This window comes from Mesoplodon bidens, assembly GCF_964165515.1.
Source record: "Mesoplodon bidens genome assembly, chromosome: 11".
Classification (NCBI taxonomy): Eukaryota; Metazoa; Chordata; class Mammalia; order Artiodactyla; family Ziphiidae; genus Mesoplodon; species Mesoplodon bidens.
In genome coordinates, this window is record NC_138167.1 from 1,502,534 (window position 1) to 1,524,809 (window position 22,276).

The 22,276-nt window shown below is 40.3% G+C and overlaps 1 protein-coding gene and 1 pseudogene across 6 annotated transcripts in view; both read right to left on the minus strand.

Annotated features, from left to right (window-relative positions):
* Positions 1-22,276, minus strand: part of ERC1 (ELKS/RAB6-interacting/CAST family member 1) — a 388,457-nt gene that overhangs the window by 114,790 nt on the left and 251,391 nt on the right. The gene's annotated exons all lie outside the window — the stretch shown is intronic.
* LOC308624770 (small ribosomal subunit protein uS13-like) lies at positions 2,359-17,954 on the minus strand (annotated as a pseudogene). The gene is made up of 3 exons: positions 17,902-17,954; positions 17,587-17,701; positions 2,359-4,704 (listed from the first exon to the last, which is right to left on the minus strand). The product of its transcript is annotated as a small ribosomal subunit protein uS13-like (transcript).

Consider the following 22,276-nt stretch of genomic DNA (forward strand, 5'->3'; position numbering starts at 1 on the left):
ATTTTTGAGAGCATGATTAAATGCTGCTGAAAAACATGACCTAATCTTTTAGTCTTTTCCTATCCTTGGAAAGATGTCTTAGGAATTCTTCTGCTGAACAGTAAAGAAATACTCAGTTGAAACTCCATTTGCTCATTCTGTTACAATCAGGTAAAATGAAATTCAGTTTTTATTCAAAATGGCATGTTTCTACGACCCCACTAATTTTCCCCCTATTTTTCCTTCTGTATATGTGCTTTAGAAATATGACAGGAATCAATACTTACTACAAATGATGACTTCCCAAACAGTTGGTTTTGGGGCTATTTTTTTTCTTTCTTATTTCTACTTTTGCTATTGCTTAAATTAAAAAAAAATAAGTAAATAACATAATTAAAAACCTGACTTGAGGGCTTCCCTGGTGGCGCAGTGGTTGAGAGTCCGCCTGCTGATGCAGGGGACACGGGTTCGTGCCCCGGTCCAGGAGGATCCCACATGCCGCGGAGCGGCTGGGCCTGTGAGCCATGGCCGCTGAGCCTGCACGTCCGGAGCCTGTGCTCCGCAACGGGAGAGGCCACAAACAGTGAGAGGCCTGCGTACCGCAAAAAAAACAAAACAAACAAAACAAACAAACAAACAAAAAACCTGACTTGAGGCACAGTGTGACACAAGAAAAAGCATGTGTTTGGACTTCAACTCTGCCTTATACTTGCTGTGTGATCTGAGACAAGTAATTTCTTGAATCTCATTTTCCTATCCATAAAATGGTAATACAAATGCCTAAATTTCCCAGAGTAGCTGTTAAGATTTTGACAATTTAAAATACGACACCTCTATTATAGCTGTGAATCTGGCATGAGGAAGGCACTTAACAAATTTTAGTTTTCCTAGAGAGCTCAGGTTGCGACAACAGAAGTAGAAAGAAGAAACCCACTTATACTCTTGGTCTTATATTTCTCTCCAATTATATCTTTTAACCTTTAGTCAATAGTCAAATGGATATGAGTTGGGTTTTTTCTAATTTATTTGTTATTTTTATTTATTTATTTTTGGCTGTGTTTGGTCTTCGCTGCAGTGTGCGGGCTTCTCATTGCAGTGGCTTCTCTCATTGTGGAGCACGGGCTCTAGGCATGTGGGCTTCAGTAGTTGTGGCACGTGGGCTCAGTAGGTATGGCTCACGGGCTCTAGAGCACAGGCTCAGTAGTTGTGGTGCACGGGCTTAGCTGCTCCGTGGCATGTGGGATCTTCCCAGACCAGGGATTGAACCCGTGTCCCCTGCATTGGCAGGCGGATTCTCAACCACTGCGCCACCAGGGAAGCCCTGGATATGAGTTTTATATCCCAACATTAGTGTGCCTAAGGGCTGTTAGTTTTGTTACAACATGATGATGAAAATGTACCAGAAGGAGTTTTCAATATAAACTTCCATGTGGTTCCCGAGTCTTTCCTTTCCTCCTCTTGAGAAATCAGTCTCTTCTGGACTCAATGCAAAGAGAATATCACATTTAAAGTGAGAAATCAGTCTCTTCTGGACTCAATGCAAAGAGAATATCACATTTAAAGTGCGTTAAAAATATCTTTTCCTCCACTGAGATTCTGACAGAATCTACTGAATTCCGAGAGCAAAAGTCATGATGAGCAAAGAAAAACAAGCACCACAAAACCGATCAAGTTATCTTAAAAAAAAAAACAAAAACCTCCTCCCCAAAAGGGACAATCCCCCTCCTCTTCAGGCCCATAAAACGATTTTAACATAGTTAGATGTTTTATTTATAGACAAAGATGAAAATGTTTTAACACATGAAGTCTGTAATTTAAAAGAGAAGCCTCTCACCACAGCTCATTTCAGCACATCAGCACGTAGCTCGGAAGCACTAGGACAGGGAGGCCCAGCACTAAACGGGAACCAGGGCTGTGCGGAAGGAAAGGAAAGCAGCTGAGACCCAAGACAGAAGGGAGAGAGGCAAGAAGACTCATGACACACATGGTCAGAGGGGTAGAAAGGGTAGTTAAGTGCTTGAGGGATGAGTTAGTAACAGCTACATAACTTCCTTTAGAAATGGATCCATATCAATACCAACATAACTAACCTCCAAAGTGACGACACATCTTCTTCAAGGAAGAATAGACACATAGTTTTTATAGTAGATATCGTTTTCCTGATGTAGCTTACAGAAACCTTCTAAATTAAAAGTAGCATGGGGACTTCCCTGGTGGTGCAGTGGTTAAGAATCTGCCTGCCAATGCAGGGGACACGGGTTCGAGCCCTGGTCTGGGAAGATCCCACGTGCATTGGAGCAACTAAGCCCATGCGCCACAACTACTGAACCTGCGCACTAGAGCCCATGAGCCACAACTACTGAGCCCGCGCGCTGAGAGCCCGTGCTCCACGAGCCCGTGCGCCACAACAAGAGAAGCCACTGCAATGAGAAGCCCGCACACTGCAACGAAGAGTAGCCCCCGCTTGCCGCAATTAGAGAAAGCCCACGTGCAGCAATGAAGACCCAAAGCAGCCATAAATAAATAAGTTAGTAAGTAAGTAAGTAGGTAGGTAAACAATAAAAAAATAAAAGTAGCATGATGACTGAATGGAATGTTTTCATGCCAAAATAATGAGAAGCAGAGTTCCCAAACTGTAAATTACAAAGATTAATACCAAAACTGCTATCATTTAATGTGCCATGAAATATTTTAAAATCAATGATACAGGTTAACTAGTTGCAACAAATGGTACTCTCCTTGGTGTGATGGAGTCTATAATGGAAAAAAACGGTCCTTTGCTTCAGAAGCTTGTCTGCACAGGGCTCTGCTGGTCTCATGGTGCAGACACAAGAAATCCCAGAAGAGCTGCAACATCTGCTTTAAGCCCAGGAACTCCCACACCTGTCTGTACAAACAGGGACGTTTCTGAATAAACACTTCAAAGCTGCCGAGTGCCAGGACTGGTCAGTTCAGGGGCTGTCAGGAGTTGTGGACAGCATGAGTGACAGGCAAAAAGATCACCTAGGTATTTATCTCATTAATCTTCGAGTGTGCTTAATTCTTAAATTTAGAGTGTTCCTGTCTGGACTCATCCAACGGATTCCTTACTGGTCTTCTGCTCTGGTGTCTCCCCATTCCAATCCACCCTTAATAGAACCAGCACTATTTTCCTGAAATATGGATCGGACTGTGTCACTTCCCTGTTCCCTATGTCTACAGAATAAAAATTTTAATTAGTGGCATAGCATACAAGGCCCTTCCAGCATCTTCCTTCAGAATTTGCCTCAAATATTCTTTGCCCCAGCAATACTAAATTTCTGATGGTTCCTCAAATACACCTTAGTATTTCATACCTCTATGACTTTTCATTTTCTACTTTATTTGGTCTATTAATACTTTCAAAGCTCTCTTCTCTTATTCCTCCTAAGAGACAGCTAGGGGGTCTGTGACGCCTGCCTTAACCATCCCAGGTAGACCTGGGTCCCTCCCTTGCTTCAAGCTCCCGCTGAACCCAGCTCATATGTCTTTTATATCTATCAACACAGTATATTATGATTTCCTGCCTTCCATGCCTTTCATACATGAATTCCCAAGACAGACCAGTAACTGGCACAAACTGTTTATCTCTCTATGAAATACACGAAGAAATTCTGATAAATATTTTTCCAAAGTTCAAACAAAGATTTGAATATCCACTCAGTGATTCAGAAACAAACCTGTCCACAGAATTACCTTAAGTATGCCAGGCTGATCTTGGAGCCTCAAATTAATCCTGACACACACTACAACATGGATGAAACCTGAGTTCATCATGCTATGTGATAAAAGCCAGTCAAAAAAAAGACATACTGTATGATTCCACTTAGAAGACTTATCTAAATTAGTCAAATTCATAGAAACATAAAGTAGAATGGTGGTGACCAGGGGCTGGGGCAAGGGGGAAAGGACGAGCTCTTCAATGCAAGATGCAATGTTCTGGAGATTGGTTTTACAACAAGGTGAATATACATAACACTATGGAACTGCATTTAAAAATGATTAAGATGGTAAATTTTATGTTATGTGTTTTCTTTAACTGTATAAACTATTTATTAATAGACAACGCCCACAAATTTATTTCTTCTTGGGCACACCTGCAGTACAGCCATGGCGGCCCGTGGTCTTGGTGTGCTGGCCTGGACACCAAGTCCCCAGAAGTGGCACAGCCTCTGTGGGTCCAAGTCTTCTCCGGTCGCTCCAGGTCTTCCCAGAGCTTGTTGTCCAGACCCTTGGCCAGGACCTGGCTGTGTTTTCCATCCTTCAGGTCCTCTGTCTGTCTAAGAACCAGTCTGGGGTCCTGTACTGGCGTGGATTCTGCATGATGGTGACCACACGTGGCACCTCATCCTCAGTGGGCTGTCCTGGTCAGGTCCACGTCTGCTTTCCTCAACACCACAAGGGTGGATCTTCGCCCCACACCCTTAATTGCAGCGACGGCAAAGGCAATCTTCCATCGCCCACCGATGTGGGTGCTGAGTGCTCGCGAATGTGGTGGACCTTCTCAGGGATCGCTAGGGAAATGGTGGCGGCCTCAGAGGTGGCGTGCGAGCCTCCAGTGAAAGAGCTATGTTTTTTTAATTTCAATAAAAAAATTTGAATTAGGGACACCCTGGTGGTCCAGTGGTTAAGAATCCACCTTCTACTGCAGGGGACGCGGGTTTGATCCCTGGTCAGGGAACTAAGATCCCACGTGCTGCGGGGCAACTAAGCCTGCGTGCTGCAGCTACAGAGCTCACAGACTCTGGAGCCCATGCGCCACAACTACTGAGCCCACGCACTCTGGAGCTTGCACACCGCAACTAGAGAAGCCCGCACACCAAAACAAAAGATCTTGCATGCCGCAACAAAGATCCCGTGTGCCACAACTAAGACCCGATGCAGCCAAATAAATAAATAAATAAATATTTAAAATTTGAATTAAAGAAAGGCAACTGCAAGTTAAAAAATATAACTACAATGCTTAGGAAAGCCTATTCTAGAGCAATGCCTAAACACATGGTAGACACACAATAGTTTTCATGACTGAATGTGTTAAGTAACTAAATTTCTCTAGTAGATGATATGTATTTCTGGGATATAGTTTATTTCTCTGGGAATCCTCATTTAATCCCCCAATTCTGTCACGTATTTCCTATAGTATAGAATGAATGGGATTTCATGGGAAAATAGAAATGTTAATATCCAATGTTTTAAATCAGTATTTGTTTGTTTCTCTGGAAGAACAGTAAAAACAGAGGTGGAATGAAGTGGCAATATACCACTTAGAGTTAAAATAACAGGAACTGGAAAACACTTTAACAAAAGGAGACCAGGAAAATAGCTTGTGGTATATCATTCAGTGGAATATTATGATATTTAAAATAATGATATACATCATTAACTGATTTAGAAAGATTTTTCATATTTATTGCTAGGTGGTAAAAATCTTTCTATGGAGATACAAACAGAACCAAGAATAGTCATACAACAAATAATTAGTTAGCTCTAGGGTAGGATTACAAGTGATTCTAATTTCCCTCTCTAAATGTTTATGAAATATCTGATTTAAACATATTAGCATGTACTCCTTTATAACAAGAAAAAAATAAAACCGTTCCACTCTGATTCAAGTCCAGTGTCTCCCTGTCGATTTTCTGTCTAGAAGACTCACCCACTGTTTAAAGTGAGGTGCTGAAGTACCTGCTTTTACTGTATTCTCTACTGCTGCCTTCAGATATGTTTGTATTTGCTTAACACTTTCAGGTGTTCCAATGTTGGGAACATATAAAATTACGACTGTTTTGTCTTCTTGATGAACTGACCCCTTAATCATTACATAATGATCTTTTTGTCTCTAGTTACTGTTTTTGGCTTGAAGTCCATTTTGTCTAGTGTAACTACTACACCTGCTCTCGTTTTGTTTCTGCTTTCAGGGGATATCTTTCTCCATTCTTTCACTTTGAGCCTATGTGTTTCTTTAAAGCCAAAGTGAGTCTCTCGTAGGCAGCATATGGTTGGGTCTTGTTATTTTATCCATACAGCTAATCTATGTGTTTTGATTAGAGAATTCAACCCGTTTACATTTAGAACAATTATTGAAGGTAAGCACTTCTTAATATGCCATCTGATTCATAGTTTTCTGGCTGTTTTCTAGTTCCCTTGTTTCTTTCTTCCTCTCTTACTGCCTTCCTTTGTGAAATGGTGATTTTCCACAGTGCTATGCTTTGATTCCCTTCTCTTTATCTTTTGTGAATCTACTGTAGGTTTCTGCTTTGCCGTTACCATGAGGCTGAAATAAAACATTTTATAGCTCTAATAGTCTATTTCAAGGTAGTAACAACTTAGATCATACATAAAAACTCTACCCCTTTACCCCTTTTATGGTTTTGATGTCACATTTTATCTTTTAATACTGTGTATTAATTAACAAATTACGGCAGTTACAGTTATTGTTAATACTCTTATCCTTTAACTCCAGAACTTTAAAACTCTTGTTTTATATCAGAGTTAAAACGCCACCATATTACAGTATTAGAATATTCTGAATTTGGTTATATACTTACTTCCCTTTACCAGTGCGTTGTATATTTTCATGTCTTCAAGTCACTAATTAGCGACCTTTCACTTCAGCTTGAAAAACTCCTTTCAGCATTTCGGATAAGGCAGGTCTTGGTGATGAGGAGCTCCCTCAGCTTTTGTTTGTCTGGGAAACTCTTAATCTCTCCTTCAGTTTCTCAAGGACAGCTTTGCCAGGTAAAGTATTCTTGGTTGGCAGTTTTTTTCTTTCAGCGGCTTGAATGTATCATCCCACTCTCCCCTGGGGGTAAGGTTTCTGCTGATAAAGCAACTGACAGCCTTATAGGGATTCCCTTGTAAGTTATTTAAGCTTTTTTCCCTCCTGCTTTTAAGATTCTCTGCTTGTCTTTGGTTTCTGACAACTTTATTACAAAGTTTCTTGGAGAGATTTCTTTTTTCTTTATCAGTTTTATGGAAATAGAATCAACATAGAACACTGTGTAAGTTTAAGGTACATGACATAATGACACATAGAGAAATGATCACCACAATAAGTCTAGTTAACACCAATCACCTCACATAGCACCAAACGTTTTTTTCCCTCGTGATGAGAACTTCTGGGTTTACTTACTCTCTTGGCAGCTTTCAACTATACCACAGATCAGTGCTAACTGCAGACTCCATGTTGTATATTACATTCGTGGTGCTTATTAACCTTATAACAGGAAGTTTGTACATCTTGACCACCCTCACCCAATTCCCCCACTGCCCACCTCCAGTAACCACATATCTAACCTCTTTTTGATGTTTTTTTCTTTTTGCAGATTCCACACATTAAGTAAGATCTTTCAATATTTGTCTTTCTTTGACTTACTTTACTTAGTATAATGTCCTCCAAGTCTATCCCATGTATTGCAAATGACAAGATTTCCTTCCTTTTTCATGGCTGAATAATATTCTTGTGTGAGACATTTTCTTTAACCATTCATCTGTTGATGGACACTTAGGTTGTTTCCATGTCTAGATTATTGTAAATAATGCTGCAATGAACATGGGGATGCAGGAGATATCTTTTCGAGATAGTGATTTTATTTTCTTACAATATATACCCAGAAGTGGGGTTGCTGGATCATATGATAGTTCTGTTTTTAATTTTTTGAGGAAACTCTGTCTTCCATGGTGGTTGTACCAATTTACATTCCCACCAACAGTGCACAAGGGTTCCCTTTTCTCCACATCCTCACCAACACTTGTTATTTCTCATTTTTTTTTTATGATAGTCATTTTAACAAGTGGGAGGTGATATCTCACTGCAGTTTTCATTTGCATTTCCCTGATGATTAGTCATGCTGAACACCTTCCCACATACCTGTTGGCCATGTGAGTATCTTCTTTGGAAAAATGACTATTCAGGTACTTTGTCCATTTTTAATTGGATTATTTAGTTTTTTTTGCTACTGAGTTGTATGAGTTCATATATATTGGTATCAACCCCTTATCAGACATGACTTGCAAATATTTTCTCCCATTTGGTAGACTGCCTTTTCATTTTCTTGATGGTTACCTTTGCTGTGCAGAAGTTTTTCAGTTTGATGTAGTCCCACATGTTGGTTTTTGCTTTTGTTGCCTTTACTTTTGGTATCAAATCCAAAAAATCATTGCCAAGACCAATATCAAGAGCTTAACCCCTATGTTTTCTTCTAGGAGATTTATGGTTTCAGGTTTTATGTTCAAGTCTTTAATCTATTTTGAGTTGATTTTTGATTTTTTGTGTATGGTGTAAGACAGGGGTCCAGTTTCATTCTTTTGCATGTAGTGGTCCAGTTTTCCCAACGTCATTTATTGAGAGACTTCCCTTTTCCCACTGAGTATTCTTGGCTATTTTTGTCATAAACTAATTGACCATATACGTATGGGTTTCTTTCAGTTCTGTTCCATTGGTCTATGTGTCTGTTTTTATGCCAGCACCATAGTCTTTTGATCACTATAGCTTTATGTATAGTTTGAAATCAGGAAGAGTGATGCCTCCAGCTTTGTTCTTCTTTCTCAGGATTGCTTTGGCTACTTGAGGTCTTTTGTGGTTCCATACAAATTTTACAGTTGTTTTTTCTACTTTCATAAGAAATGCCATTGGAATCTTAGGAGAGATAAGGTGTCTATAGATAGCTTTGGATAGTACAAACATATAATGTCTATATGTTAATTAATATTGAATATCAATTCTTCTAATCTATAAACACAGGATATCTTTCCATTTATTTGTGTCTTCTTCAATTTCTTTCATCAAAGTCTTAGAGTTTTCCATATATAGATCTTTTACCTCCTCGGTTAAATTTATTTTTAGTATTTTATTGTTTTGATATTATTATAAATAGGATCATTTTCTTTATTTCTTTTTCAGATAATTTGTTGTCAGTGTATAGAAATGCAACTGATTTTTGTATGTTGATTCTGTCCTGCAACTTTACTGACTTTGTTAATTAGATCTAAGTTTTTTTGTCATATCTTTGATTTTCTATATATAAAATCATGTTATGTACAAATAGAGACAATTTTACTTCTTCCTTTTCACCTCTGATGCCTTTTATTTCTATTCCTTGTTTAATTGTGCTGGCAAGGAATATCAGTACTATGCTGGTTAGGAAGGAGAGGATTTCTTTACGTTGTTTTGTTTGGTGACTTATGAGGTTCATGTACTTCAGTATCCAAATCTCTCCCCAGATTTGGCAAGTTCTCAGTTATTATTTCTTTAACTAAGCTTTCCGCCCCCTTCTCACCCTCTTCTCCTTTTGGAACCCCAATAATTCACAAATTGGTTCTCCTGATGGTATCCCACAGATCATTTGGGTGTTTCCTCACTCTTGTGTTATTGTTGTTCTCCTCTGACTGGGTAATTTCAAAGCTCGTGTCTTCATTCTCACTGATTCTTTACTCTGCTTGACCAAGTCTGCTGTTGATGCAGCAGACTTTTCATTATACTCAATGAAATGAATGAAATTCACTGATCCTCAAATGGATCGATCTGGCCTCTCTTAGCCTGTCTAAGTCTGCATCTCAACCTTTCTCCCTTCATGATGCAAGAGACACAATAACTTCCAGGAGGCCAAGAGCCCACACACAAGGAATCCTTCAGTTAGAGAAGGGGAGAGAGAAGAACTTCTGTTTGGTTCTTTTTCATGATTTCTTATCTCATTAAACTTCTCATTTTGTCCCTATATTATTTTTCTGATTTCACCAAATTGTCTTTCTGTTTTCTTGCAGTTCACTGAGTTTCCTTGAAACAGATATTTTGAATTCTTTACTGAGTAAATCATAGATCTCCACATCTTTAGGCTCAGTACGGAAGGTTACTGTGATCCTTCAGTGGTGTCATGCTTCCTTGATTTTCAATGTTCCTTTGAGTTTTGATTGCTGCCTTCACATGTGCAGGTGCAGCCACCACCAGGCTTTATTAACTGCCTGCTTCAGTGCATCCAAACTCACTTTTTTTACTCCAATGGAGTGCTAGATCTCTGTAAACCTGGACTTCCACAAAGGCTCTCTTCTCTGTGGGTGACTGTTTAAGTCAGTGTTCTCCAGGGGCTCCCAGACCTCAGTCAAGAGGACCTGGAGCTGGCTCATGAGTCACTTCAGGGTCTACAGTGGGGAATGAGGTCTGTCTGCCTATACATACACAATGCATGGGTGGGCGATATTCCTTCCAGATCTCTTTGTGTATGATGACAGATCCTACAGCTCCCATAAAGACACTTTTATTCCTAGATGGATGCTGAATATTTGGGGGGGGGGGTGTAGGTGGAAGGAAACATCTTATGCCTCCACAATGCTGATGTCACTTGTCTTTCCACTTTGAAAAATAAAAATTTACTGCTCCCCTGCAAAGAACTGTTGACAAGATTAGAGAGATACCAGAAATTGCTTCCCGCAGTCTATATATGGTTTACACAAGTGTTTCATCTGCATGGCATTTTGTTTTTCAGTGAACATGAATGCTTTGACACTGTCCCACTTTAATCATTTATATTATTTTCCATTTCAATAATTTACATTATCTGCTTAGCCCTTGAATACATCTGAATTTGCTACTACAGGCTTTTAAGATTGAAAAACTGGACCAAGCAACCATGGCAGAACCTTCTCACTTATGTAAATTGAACAGTGTACTCCTCACATTCAGGTGGCTGCTTTAAAACTTAGAGTTATCTCAAATTCAAAAGCATGACAGTTTGGTGGGAGAGGACTACTTCCAGCACAGTATACTGCTAAGCCTGGAAGTCCCTCTGGTTCCATCCATCCTGGCTATGCTGAATAAATGTCTGAGCACTTGAGTGTAAACTAGAAATCTTGCAACCTAAGTAAGGGTCACCACTGTGGCCAGTGCTGAAATCTGGGCCACCCAGGGCACATCACCAGAGCAGAATAAAAATATCCATAGAACTTTGCAGGATCAATTATTCAAGACAAAACGAAATGAGCAATCCTTGATTCCTCCATTTCCTTCATCCCCAATATCCAAACCATCAGAATGCCAAAGGCTCAACTTACAAAATACATTATAGATCTATAAACTTTAAAAACATAAATTACACCATGCCACCACCCTGGTCAAAATTCTCTGACGGTTTCCCACTCTATTTAGAATAAAATTCAAACTCCTTTAAGACCTTAAATGACCTGGGTCTTGCCTACATCTTTGGGCACATTTCCTATGAATCCCCTCATTTATTATACTCAATGGTTTTGTTTCTATTTTTCTAACAGACCAAGTTCAATCCTGCATCAGGGCCTCTGTATTTGCACCAATTTATGCCTGGAATGCTCTTACCCCAGACAGTCACATGGCTAACTTCTTTACAACATTAAGGAGATAAAGTTCAAGGAAGACCTAAAAGAAGCATTCTTAGACCCCCTAATCTAAAAATTTCCCCAACCCCAACATATTATAAAATCCCTCCAGCAGTCAATTTCTATGTAAGCTCTCTTATATTTTCTTCCCGTTACTTAATCCTTGTCTGAAACCATCTTGTTTACTTATTTTATGTCTAAAATACACTAAAATGTATCCTCCACCTCCATAAAGGCAGGGCTCTTATCTGCCTTGATCACTTGTGTATCTCTTGATATTAGAGAACTTTCTAGCGCATAATGCTACTTAACCAATGTCTGGTGAATGAATTAACCGATCTTCAATAACTGTATCATTTGTCAGTAGCGATATGAACTTCCCATTATCCCTTTCAGCTTGGTGTCTGAAAGCTCCTCCAATCCAATGGAGACTCCATTAAAATGATACTGAAGAAAGATAAAAAGGAAATAACTTCTGTTATGGGTTTATTTCCTATTTGTATTTCTTTAGTATCAATATCAGATGGGACCATTCAAAGAATTTCTGAAAGAGATAAAAAGAAGCAAGTGCACTGCCAGGTGAACAGGAGTGGAGGAGTGTCCTGCAGTCCAGGGAAATGCAGTAGGAGGCTAACGGTGAGATGGGAGCGAGTCCTCCCTGAAAGACTCCAACGAAGTTCAGGACTCAAACAAGCCTGTGGGCGGGACAGAAAGGAGGAGCCAAAAATAAGGGAATTCATTCAAACTCTAACTACTAACTCACTGCAGCAGCTGTCCCTCCTCACTTTCCTGTCTTCTTATACAGGACATGCGGCTTATTATTCCCCCCAGCTATAACAAGCAAGCAAGCAAAGAAATATGCCTGGGTCCTCTATGATACTAAATAAACGACTTAGGGAGAGGTAAAGCTCTTATGTGAGAATTGGTGCCCCTGAGTGAATTCTTCATTCTAGACTTGGGGGGGCCCTCCAACCTGGATCTACGCCCATCCATCCTAAGGAGATGTCTGACAGTTAACAAGTTCTGTTTATGTAAATAAAACTACTTGCCAGCTGCCTCATTCAGAGGAGAGGCCTCGCAGGAAGGTAACCCTGTAAACACCACTAAAGGAATCTCAATGCAGCCACCCACTGCAATCAACTCAGTTCTTAAGTATGAATGGGCCATTAAGGATCATCAGACATATGTGGAAAACCTCCACAATGAAAGAGAAAATAAATAATAACTGAGGTAGAAGGAAATACCACTCAGGAAACAGACGAAAGTTCTTAAAAAGGTCTAATGACTTTTCTCAGAGAAATTCAAGAAGGTATTAAAGCTACAAAACAAAATCTAGGAGGTCATGAAAAAAGAACATTAGATTATAAGACAGTTAAAACACTCATTACCAAAATTAAAAAAATTCAAAAGGACTGAGAGAAAGTCAAGAAAATACCCCCAAAACTGAAGAAATAAAACCCAAAGAGTTAAAAATATAAGAGAAATTGAGGATTACTCTAGGAAGGTCCCAAATCCAACTACTAGAGGTTTTAAAAGGTGAGACCAGTTAAAAATGAAGGAAAGGCCATTATCAAAAAATCTACAAAGGATAAATGCTGGAGAGGGTGTGGAGAAAAGGGTACCCTCTTGCACTGTTGGTGGGAATGTAAATTGATACAGCCGCTACGGAGAACAGTATGGAGGTTCCTTAAAAAACTACAAATAGAACTACTATATAACCCAGCAATCCCACTACTGGGCATATACCCTGAGAAAACCATAATTCAAAAAGAGTCATGTACCACAGTGTTCACTGCAGCACTATTTACTATAGCCAGGACATGGAAACAATCTAAGTGTCCACTGACAGATGAATGGATAAAGAAGATGCGGCACATTATATACAATGGAATATTATTCAGCCATAAAAAGAAATGAAATTGAGTTATCTGTAGTGAGGTGGATGGACCTAGAGTCTGTCATACAGAGTGAAGTCAGTCAGAAGGAGAAAAACAAATACCGTACGCTAACACATACATATAGAATCAAAAAAATAAAATGGTTCTGATGACCCTAGGGGCAGGACAGGAATAAAGACACACACGTAGAGAATGGACTTGAGGACACGGGGAGGGGGAAGGGTAAGCTGGGACGAAGTGAGACAGTGGCATGGACATATACACACTACCAAATGTAAAACAGATAGCTAGTGGGAAGCAGCTGCATAGCACATGGAGATCAGCTCGGTGCTTTGTGACCACCTAGAGGGATGGGGTAGGGAGGTGGGGGGAGGGAGAGGTAAGAAGAGGAGATATGGGGATATACATATACATATGACTGATTCACTTTGTTGTGCAGCGCAAACTAGCACAACATTATGAAGCAATTATACTCCAATAAGATGTTAAAAAAACATTAAAAAAATTTTTAAAAAGTAAAAGAATTGACACTATATAAATAAAAAAAACTTCCCTAAGTTCATATTCTGCCTAAGACCAAGAAAGGAAGGAGAAGGAGCCTCTCTATGAATATCAAAAAGACAAGTGTTTCATCACATAATAAGTAGGAAATGACCTATCAAATATTTCCTGAAATCAGAGGACCAATTTTAAGCCATTGATATACCTTTTGATTACTATGATCACAACCATGACTGATAACAATGTTGATTTAATTTAATTCTCACAACAACCTAAAGAGGCGCTATAATTATTTTCATTTCAGAGATGGGAGAGACACAGATAAATTAATTAACTTATTTGAATTCACACAGCTAAAAAATGGCTGAGATTCTAACTCTAATTTTGACCTATATGATTAAATAGCAACATTACCAATAAAAATATGATTACTGAAAATATTGTAATCTGACAAGCCTGTAAATCTAAGAAGCAATTTATAATAAAAAATTCTATTAACGGAAAAATGTTAAATGTCTCCATAGTGATGCAATTAGCAAAACCCAGAATGCAGGGCTAAGAACTTGGTTTTTTTCAACAAATATACTGAAAGGGGTAAAAGAGATGGAAGGGAACTTAAAATAGACTTAAGAGACATATAAAGCAGCTTCAACATAGACATTGGTTTGGATGCTGAGTTCCACAAGCTACAAATAATCAAAAGTACAAACCATTTAGAAATAGCCTGATAAATGTTAACACTAACTTTGATGAAAATAAAGAATTACTGTTAAGTTTTTTCAGCTGTGATAATGGTACTGTTGCCATGTTTTAAACAGAACTCTCATCTTTTAGAAATATATACTGAATGACCTAGGATAAAATAATATGATGTCTACAATTTGCTTCAAAATAAAACAGAATGGGGGAAGTAAGAATACAGATAAAATAAAATTAGTCATAAGTTGATCACTGTTAAAGATGAATGACAAACACCGAAGTTCACTGTTCTACTTTTAAATATGTTTAAAATTTTCCATAAAAAAAACCACCCCATGTCTTGAACACTGGAATCACACAAAATGTTATTACTTGAATTATAGACTGAGTATCAGAAACTGAAAAACTATCTTATTGCATTTGATTGACTTATTAAAAAAGAAAAATCACAAGACAAAACAACGAGTTGCCAAAGTAACGGAAGAGGCGCACAGCTCTTCTCGCCTAGTACACAGTGACATTCCAACTCATCATGTAAAGGTTTGCTGTTCACAAGTAAAGATTTTTGGTTACAGGAGTGTTTATAAAAGGAACATTGAGCAATGCAGAGGGTATCATACATTACAAAAGTAATAAATTTTTTTGCTACATATGATTGATTATTTTTAAATTTTAGAGACTTTCAAAGCCCAGCAATATTCCATGTTTAGTAAACATTCATTAATTAAACAATGTTTGCCTGTTCACACTGACCTGCCACTGTGTGGGGCAGAGTGGGTGCAGGAAGTGCCGCTGCCCGCAGGGGTGCAGTATGTGAGGTGGGGAGGGGTGGACAGACGGAAGAGGGAGCAAATGCTTCACTGCTGTGAGACCTGGAGAACAATGGTCAGCAGAAACATAATCTCCATTTAGAATAACGAGAGATTCACCAGCATCTGAGACTGAAAACAACACTGGAAGGTTGACTTTAAGTACTGACATTGTTTTCAACTGAGTTTGAGATGGTTCGAAAACATTCCCAGAAATCAAATAAACAGGTGTAGCTAATAATTCTGGGATGTCTAATTTGGCCTACTATATGCAGTATCAAATAGTTTTTAAATATATATATCTCCTTCATCCTCACCCTGGGTAAAATGTGGCCACAGTTATTTCTCTGCACATAATTCATTCTCATTCTCATTCTCTCTCTCTCTCTCTCTCTCTCTCTCTCTCTCTCTCTCACACACACACACACACACACACACACACACACACACACACACACACACACACACACAGTCCTTCCAATGTTTCCTCTTTGCCTGGATTACAGTGACTGGGACTATAACCTCTGACTTGCTATGTTGAGAGTAACACGATGTATATTCTTCTTTGGTCTCCATGAGTGACAGGTACCCTGGAAAGTCCACCAGTTAATCTTCTTGAGATGCATTCCAGGAAGAAGTAAAAATCTTGGCAGGCTCCAGAGTGAGGCCAGTGCACTGTCTGGGTTCCCCTCCCACTCGGCCAGGAGGGCAGACGTTCAGGTTCATCATCAACTCAACAGTATGCCTGTCGGCTGCCAAGGGTGAGAGAAGGCTGAGCCTCTTAAGGCGTCCTGGACTTTCTGACTTCTCTAAAGTAAAAGCAAATCCATAACAGACAGATATGTTTTAAACCTACTGCACCCATTTATCCACTTTAATTTACTGGATCAACTAGCTCAGAGTAGGAAATGCCTAGCACTGGATTTGCCATTACATGGCCACCATTCGAACACCCTATTATCAGGACTAAGGGTGGGAAGGTGGACATGTGAGTTCAGGGGAGACAGGAGCACTGACTTACCTCTGATATGACCCTAACAACGTGGGCTCAAGTCTGACTGAGAAGCAGAGCTTAGAAGGTAACACAGCAGAAATGAAATCCCGGTAAAGAGGGTGAAGCACAGTGGAAGGGAGAAACAGCTAACAATGGTCTCAAGAAGTACTTTCGTGTTGCACATTTAAAAGAAGAAACGTGGGGTTTTTCGATTTTTGTTTTGTTTTTTAAAGCAGACAAAAACAAAAAGCAATCATTCCTTCTAAGCAAAATATTTTCCCAACGTCTTTTCTATTTTGGAATGTGGGTTTAAGTCTTTAATTTTTCTCTGGGTAAAACGTGGCCACACAATTTCTCTGCAACTGATGTACTATTCTTTCTGCCCACACTCAGACTTTAAAATTAGAATTATTCAGGTTTCAGACACTACATACTTATGCCCAACTTTACTGTCAGAAGTATATAGAATATTCACATTCCTCACAAAACATATACTGTATACCAACTTGGACCCTCTTTTTTAAGATATAAGGTTACTTTACAAATGTAATTTTTCCTATTGTGATGTTGAAGAAGCTTAGCAATAAAAAGAGAGATGGAAGAAAAAGAAGGTTTCTCAATTCCTAGACTAGAATTCTCTTTATTAATCCACTGTTGAGGCACACGAACTCTTACTTATTTTTAATCAGCAAGAGTAAGGAAAAATCACACGTGGAAAAGAAAGTCAGAGGTAAATGAATTAATCCAACAAAACCTAAAATGGACATATTGAGGTTGGCAAACTGGAAAACCAAGTTGGAAATGAAAGTTTAGAAAATACAAACAGGCTCAAAATGGGAAAATGACTACTGAGGCAAGCTACAGCAATTTTCAGTAAAGATGGAAGTTCAGAATTGGAGAACTGTACCAGTTGAGAAGAGGTGGACCTAAAAGAAACTGCTGAGAACTGTGGAATTATCATCACTGAAGATGTTCATATGCTGGAATCCAACACCCGCCTTTCTGGAATGGGGTCAGTGTATGAATGCTTAATTCACAGCAATTTCTATAATTGCTGATCTTATAATTCCAGATCTTATCAAGAAAGAAAAAAAGGATGAACCAATAGTTTTTTTTTCTCATTGAAAATTGTACACATGAGAATAAATGAATATGGATGTTTCTTGGAAGAGTGGAAAGAATCCAGTGGCAATCAAAGTGGGATCTGGCACCAGTTCTGTCACTAAGTTGGCTTCTGACTGTGCATGAATCACTTGGCCATTCCGAATGCCAGTTCCCTTACATGTAAAGTAAGAGAACGGAAAGGAAGGGAGGAGACCAGTGTGCACCGGGAGCTGGTCCACACCTGCTCTCTTCTCATGGCAAGATGCCGACAGCATCCCTGTGGGTAGTGACTGCTCTGCTCCTTCTCATGAGTGATGGAGGTTGGTTCACAGAGGCTAACTTGCCCAAGGTCACACCTGCAGAGTAGGCAGCAGAGACAGGGTGTGTGTCCAGCCCTGTTTGACTCTGAGGTCCGGGATGGAAACAAAACTGTACTGCCGCCTCTCAGGAGTCTCAAACAGTACCAGTGACCTAAGTTCTCTCTGGTTTACTCTGGAGAGACTCGCCACCCCTTCTGCCATTTCCTGACTGAAGTCGCTTCTTCGGGATCCCGTACCCACTCCCGACAGGTCTCGTGGCCCGGTCCCCAACCTCATCTACTGCCCACATAGTGACCAGAGGGTATTCCTAAGAGATACAAACTTGGCTTTTTGTTTTTTGGTGTTTTTTTTGCAGTATGTGGGCCTCTCACTGCTGTGGCCTCTGCCGTTGCGGAGCACAGGCTCCGGACACGCAGGCTCAGCGGCCATGGCTCACGGGCCCAGCCGCTCCGCGGCATGTGGGATCCTCCCGGACCAGGGCACGAACCCGCGTCCCATACATCGGCAGGCAGACTCTCAACCACTGCGCCACCAGGGAAGCCCCAAACTTGTTATTTTTATATCCTTACAATAAAGGCTCGAAATACAGGAAAAATGCCCAAAGCTTGGGAAACACACACTGAAGTCTTCATGGTGTGCTCCCAACTTTCTGCCTGCTGCTGCCCGAACACAGCCATGCCTTTAGCGCTGAAGACTGACGGGGATCACTCTTCCTTTCATCCGCACAGAAGACTTCCCCAGCCTTCAAGTACAGTCTGTCCCTACCAAGCAGCCCCCTCCATCCACGCAGCTCCAGCGCTGACCAGCCCAGAAGGAGTCTCCCCATCCTCCTCCTCCTTCCCTCTGTGGCAAAAACCTTAACCTTTAAACCATAACTCATTTGTCATCATCTCCTCTGTGATCTCCTCCCCATCAAATTCCCTGTGAGCTGGTTCTTTCTTTGAGCTTCCATACCTTTACCAGATACCATCTTACATTCGTTTTGAGCCTGTCTTCTCTATTGTGAACTCCCGGGGTTTTATTTACCTTTGTATTATTGCCCCCCCCCTTATCACCTATCAGTGTCTGGCCAATAATAATGACCAGACTTAATAATTTAAGTTTGTTAAATGAATTAATAAATCTGAAGAGGGGAATGCCTTCCTCAAAAGTGAACATCCCTGCTTCCTCACGGACACTGCAGTGGCCTCATTTCCAGCAAACCATCAAACCACAAGAGGTCAAAACTCATTGTGTTTAGGGTGTTTGCGTGTATGGTGCAAGGGTGAGTAAGGGGCAGGAGAGGAGGAGAGAAGCGAGGGCAGAAGAAGGAGCTAGGAAGACGGCTCAGACTAGACTGCGCAGGGCTCTCCAAGAAGCGGAGGTTTATCCTCCAGGAGGTGGGTGCTACTGAAAGAATTTTAAGCTGGGAAACGACACTGCCATGTTTACTGTGTGAGAAGCTGTTTAGCAGCGAGTGAAGTCGGAATTCAAAGGTGAAAACAGGCTGAAGACAGAGGACTCAGGAGGCAGTCTGGTTCCAGAGCTCCCCTCTCAGTAGTAAAGGGAGGGAAGCCTGCTCAGAGTGAGCGCGGATGGCAGACGGGCAATCTCAGGCCGAAGGGAGCACCAACGCTCAAGTAGTGCAAACCGTTCACGTCCATAATTACTTACTATCTACTATACATTATAATAATTAATGTGTGCTAGGTATTGCGATGGAGAGAGATAAATGAGAAACGATCCACAGTGAAGTGGGGAACACAGATTTACAAACAAATAACTAAAATACAGAATTACGGTTCAAAACAAACAAAAAAAAGGTCATTACCAGAGATAAATAAGAAGTATGAGAAAAGGGTACCACAGAGTCAGAGGGAGGAAACAGTCTCGAGGGGAAAAAAAAAAAGGAGGGGGTTAACTAGTAGGGTACAAAATATTATAGAGCATCACATACAATGAGGACGGAAAAGATAACAGTTTGCTTCTTAACTTTTGTTAAGTAAATAAATTCTGAAATTTCCTATTGAAAAAGGTGGTGTCTCCAATTAGGTATTTTCCCCCAGGTGTAGATTAGAAATTCCCATAGTTCTAAACACTGTATAAGACTAATTCAATGTCGAATACTTTAACAATGCGGGATCTAAGTCTCTTACTGTATCAAGTAGGTAGATATCAATTCAAGTATATAGTCCTATATGAGCACAAGGACATTTATTCAATCTCCTATTACAAATTTGCAAGCATATGACTGACTACTCCTCAAAGCATTAAAACATAGAAAATGATCTGATCACTTGTTCTAAAAGGACTGGTATGGAAAGAAGTAATTCCTTATTTCTAGGAATATGCTATTAACATGGGAGCGATTATGTATTTACTTAATTTTATTAGCACGAGAGGTGAGAAATGCTCCACACTGTGTAGTTGGGTACAATGAATTCAATAAACTTATGGAAGCAGCAAACAGTAAAGGAAGACAACACTTATTATATAAACACCCAAGTGTTATTTATAAAGATTTCTAAACCAACTGCCTGCTTTCCCAGTATAGTACCTAAAACCATGGGTAAAAGATACTCCATCTGAAGTGCCCATAGAGAATCTTCATCAGGAGTAGAACAAACTTTAAAAGTCTCAAGTTTCTAGGAATGAAGCCTAGTTTGCCTTTAAATTACATTCAGAAGTAAAAGAGATAATTCAAAGCAGAAGCTACATTTTCTATGCTGATAATTCAATGTATAATTGATGACTTTAAAACATCATTGACAATCAGGCTCCATGGTGTATGAGCAGCAGGCAACTGCTACTTTCACAAGAGGTACTTGTGTCTCATGAGAATATGCAGTAAAAAAAATTTAATCCTGAGATAAAGTCACAAATATGTGTAGCAAAGTGAAGGTCAATTGATTTGTAATAGATACTGGAGGGAAAAGACTGAGAAAATAGGAGTAAATCTAGCTTGTTAACAGCAGGAGTAAAAGGCAATCAAGTACAGACAATGCTCCTTACTCCTGGTAGCGATGCTCTATAAAGCAGCTGTGAACACTGAATTCACAAATCCTGACCTGCTGCTCCTAAGGGAAATATAGGATGAGGTTTCTGCGAGCTTCTGGGTACAACGTTTACACCAACCAGTTCATACCTAACCATGTTTTATGTGTGTTTTTGTTAAAGACACCATATTTAACATACACTGTTGACTCATTAACACTGGACTCCAGGCCAAGAACACGACCTACTGCTCACGCCTGAATGGAGCTTCACCAGCACACGTGTTTCCTCCGTAAGGCACATCAGAGGTACACCAGGCAGCCCTTCGTGCAAAGAGGGGAAACAAGTGGCCTCCACAGACCGTGAAGAGGACCCTGTGTGGAGTGTGAGAGCCAGACGAGAAGGCAGGCAGCACGTGGCACAGCCCTAGCGGGATGTGCACGGAGGTGAGTCACAAAGCCCGGCCACTCTGCCCCTGTCCACGAATGGCTGTGAGAGTGTCTGAGTGCTGCGTCTGGAGTTACAAATAAGTGTTAGCAGCAGGTGAACTGGCATATACGGAACCCACAAATAACGAGGGGTGACTTTACTTCTCTCTCAAATGTATTAAAAGCAAACAAACCTTTGTTTTCCACCCCATTAATCAATCCTGCTTCCTATTAGAGTGACTGTGAACTGACGAGGGCCACCTCTCTTTGCATCAGTTTTGCTTCTAGTTTAGAAAAGACACAATGTAGCTGCATATCAAGAAACTAAGTTAAATCCAGGACAAAATCCTGAGGGATTCCCTATGCTTCAAGAATCACAACATTGTAACTTCTTGAATAAGAACATGTAAGGAAAATTGTGGATGAACTCAGTAAAGACTGAGTTTATGAATGGATCTGAACAACAAACTGGAATTCTTAATTCTGTATCTCCTCAGATTATACTTTACATGATAAGGATTCCCTTTTTCAAATTCTAAGGTTAATCTCATTCCTAGTGGATTCCTGGCATGGAAAGGTTCAGAAAGGTACAGGTCTGATTCCATCCGACATCAGTATTCTTCCACCAACTGTGAGAGCTTAATTTTATATATGAACACTCTACCACTGATTTCATGTAGACAACTTTGTTTCTATGAGAAATAAAAATGTGCTCCACAGTCATGGAAGTGGAAGAATTTACTAAGTAGAGATAATGGGCAAGTCACAGCTTAATAAATCCCTACATTTTAAAAAGAGGTGCTGAGAATTCACTTTTCCATTACAAAGGCCTATGAGTGAACACAGCTGCAGGAAGCAGCCTGAGAAATATAGGGCAGATTTTATTTTTTTAATGACCATTTTAGGGCTTCCCTGGTGGCTCAGTGGTTAAGAATCCGCCTGCCAATGCAGGGGACATGGGTTCGAGCCCTGGTCTCGGAAGATCCCACATGCCGCGGAGCAACTAAGCCCGTGCGCCACAACTACTGAGGCCTGCGCTCTACAGCCCGCGAGCCACAACTACAGAGCCCGTGAGCCACAACTACTGAAGCCCACGTGCCTAGAACCTGTGCTTCACAATAAGAGAAGCCACCGCAATGAGAAGCCCGCACAAAGAGCAGCCCCCGCTTGCAGCAACTAGAAAAAGACTGTGCGCAGCAGCGAAGACCCA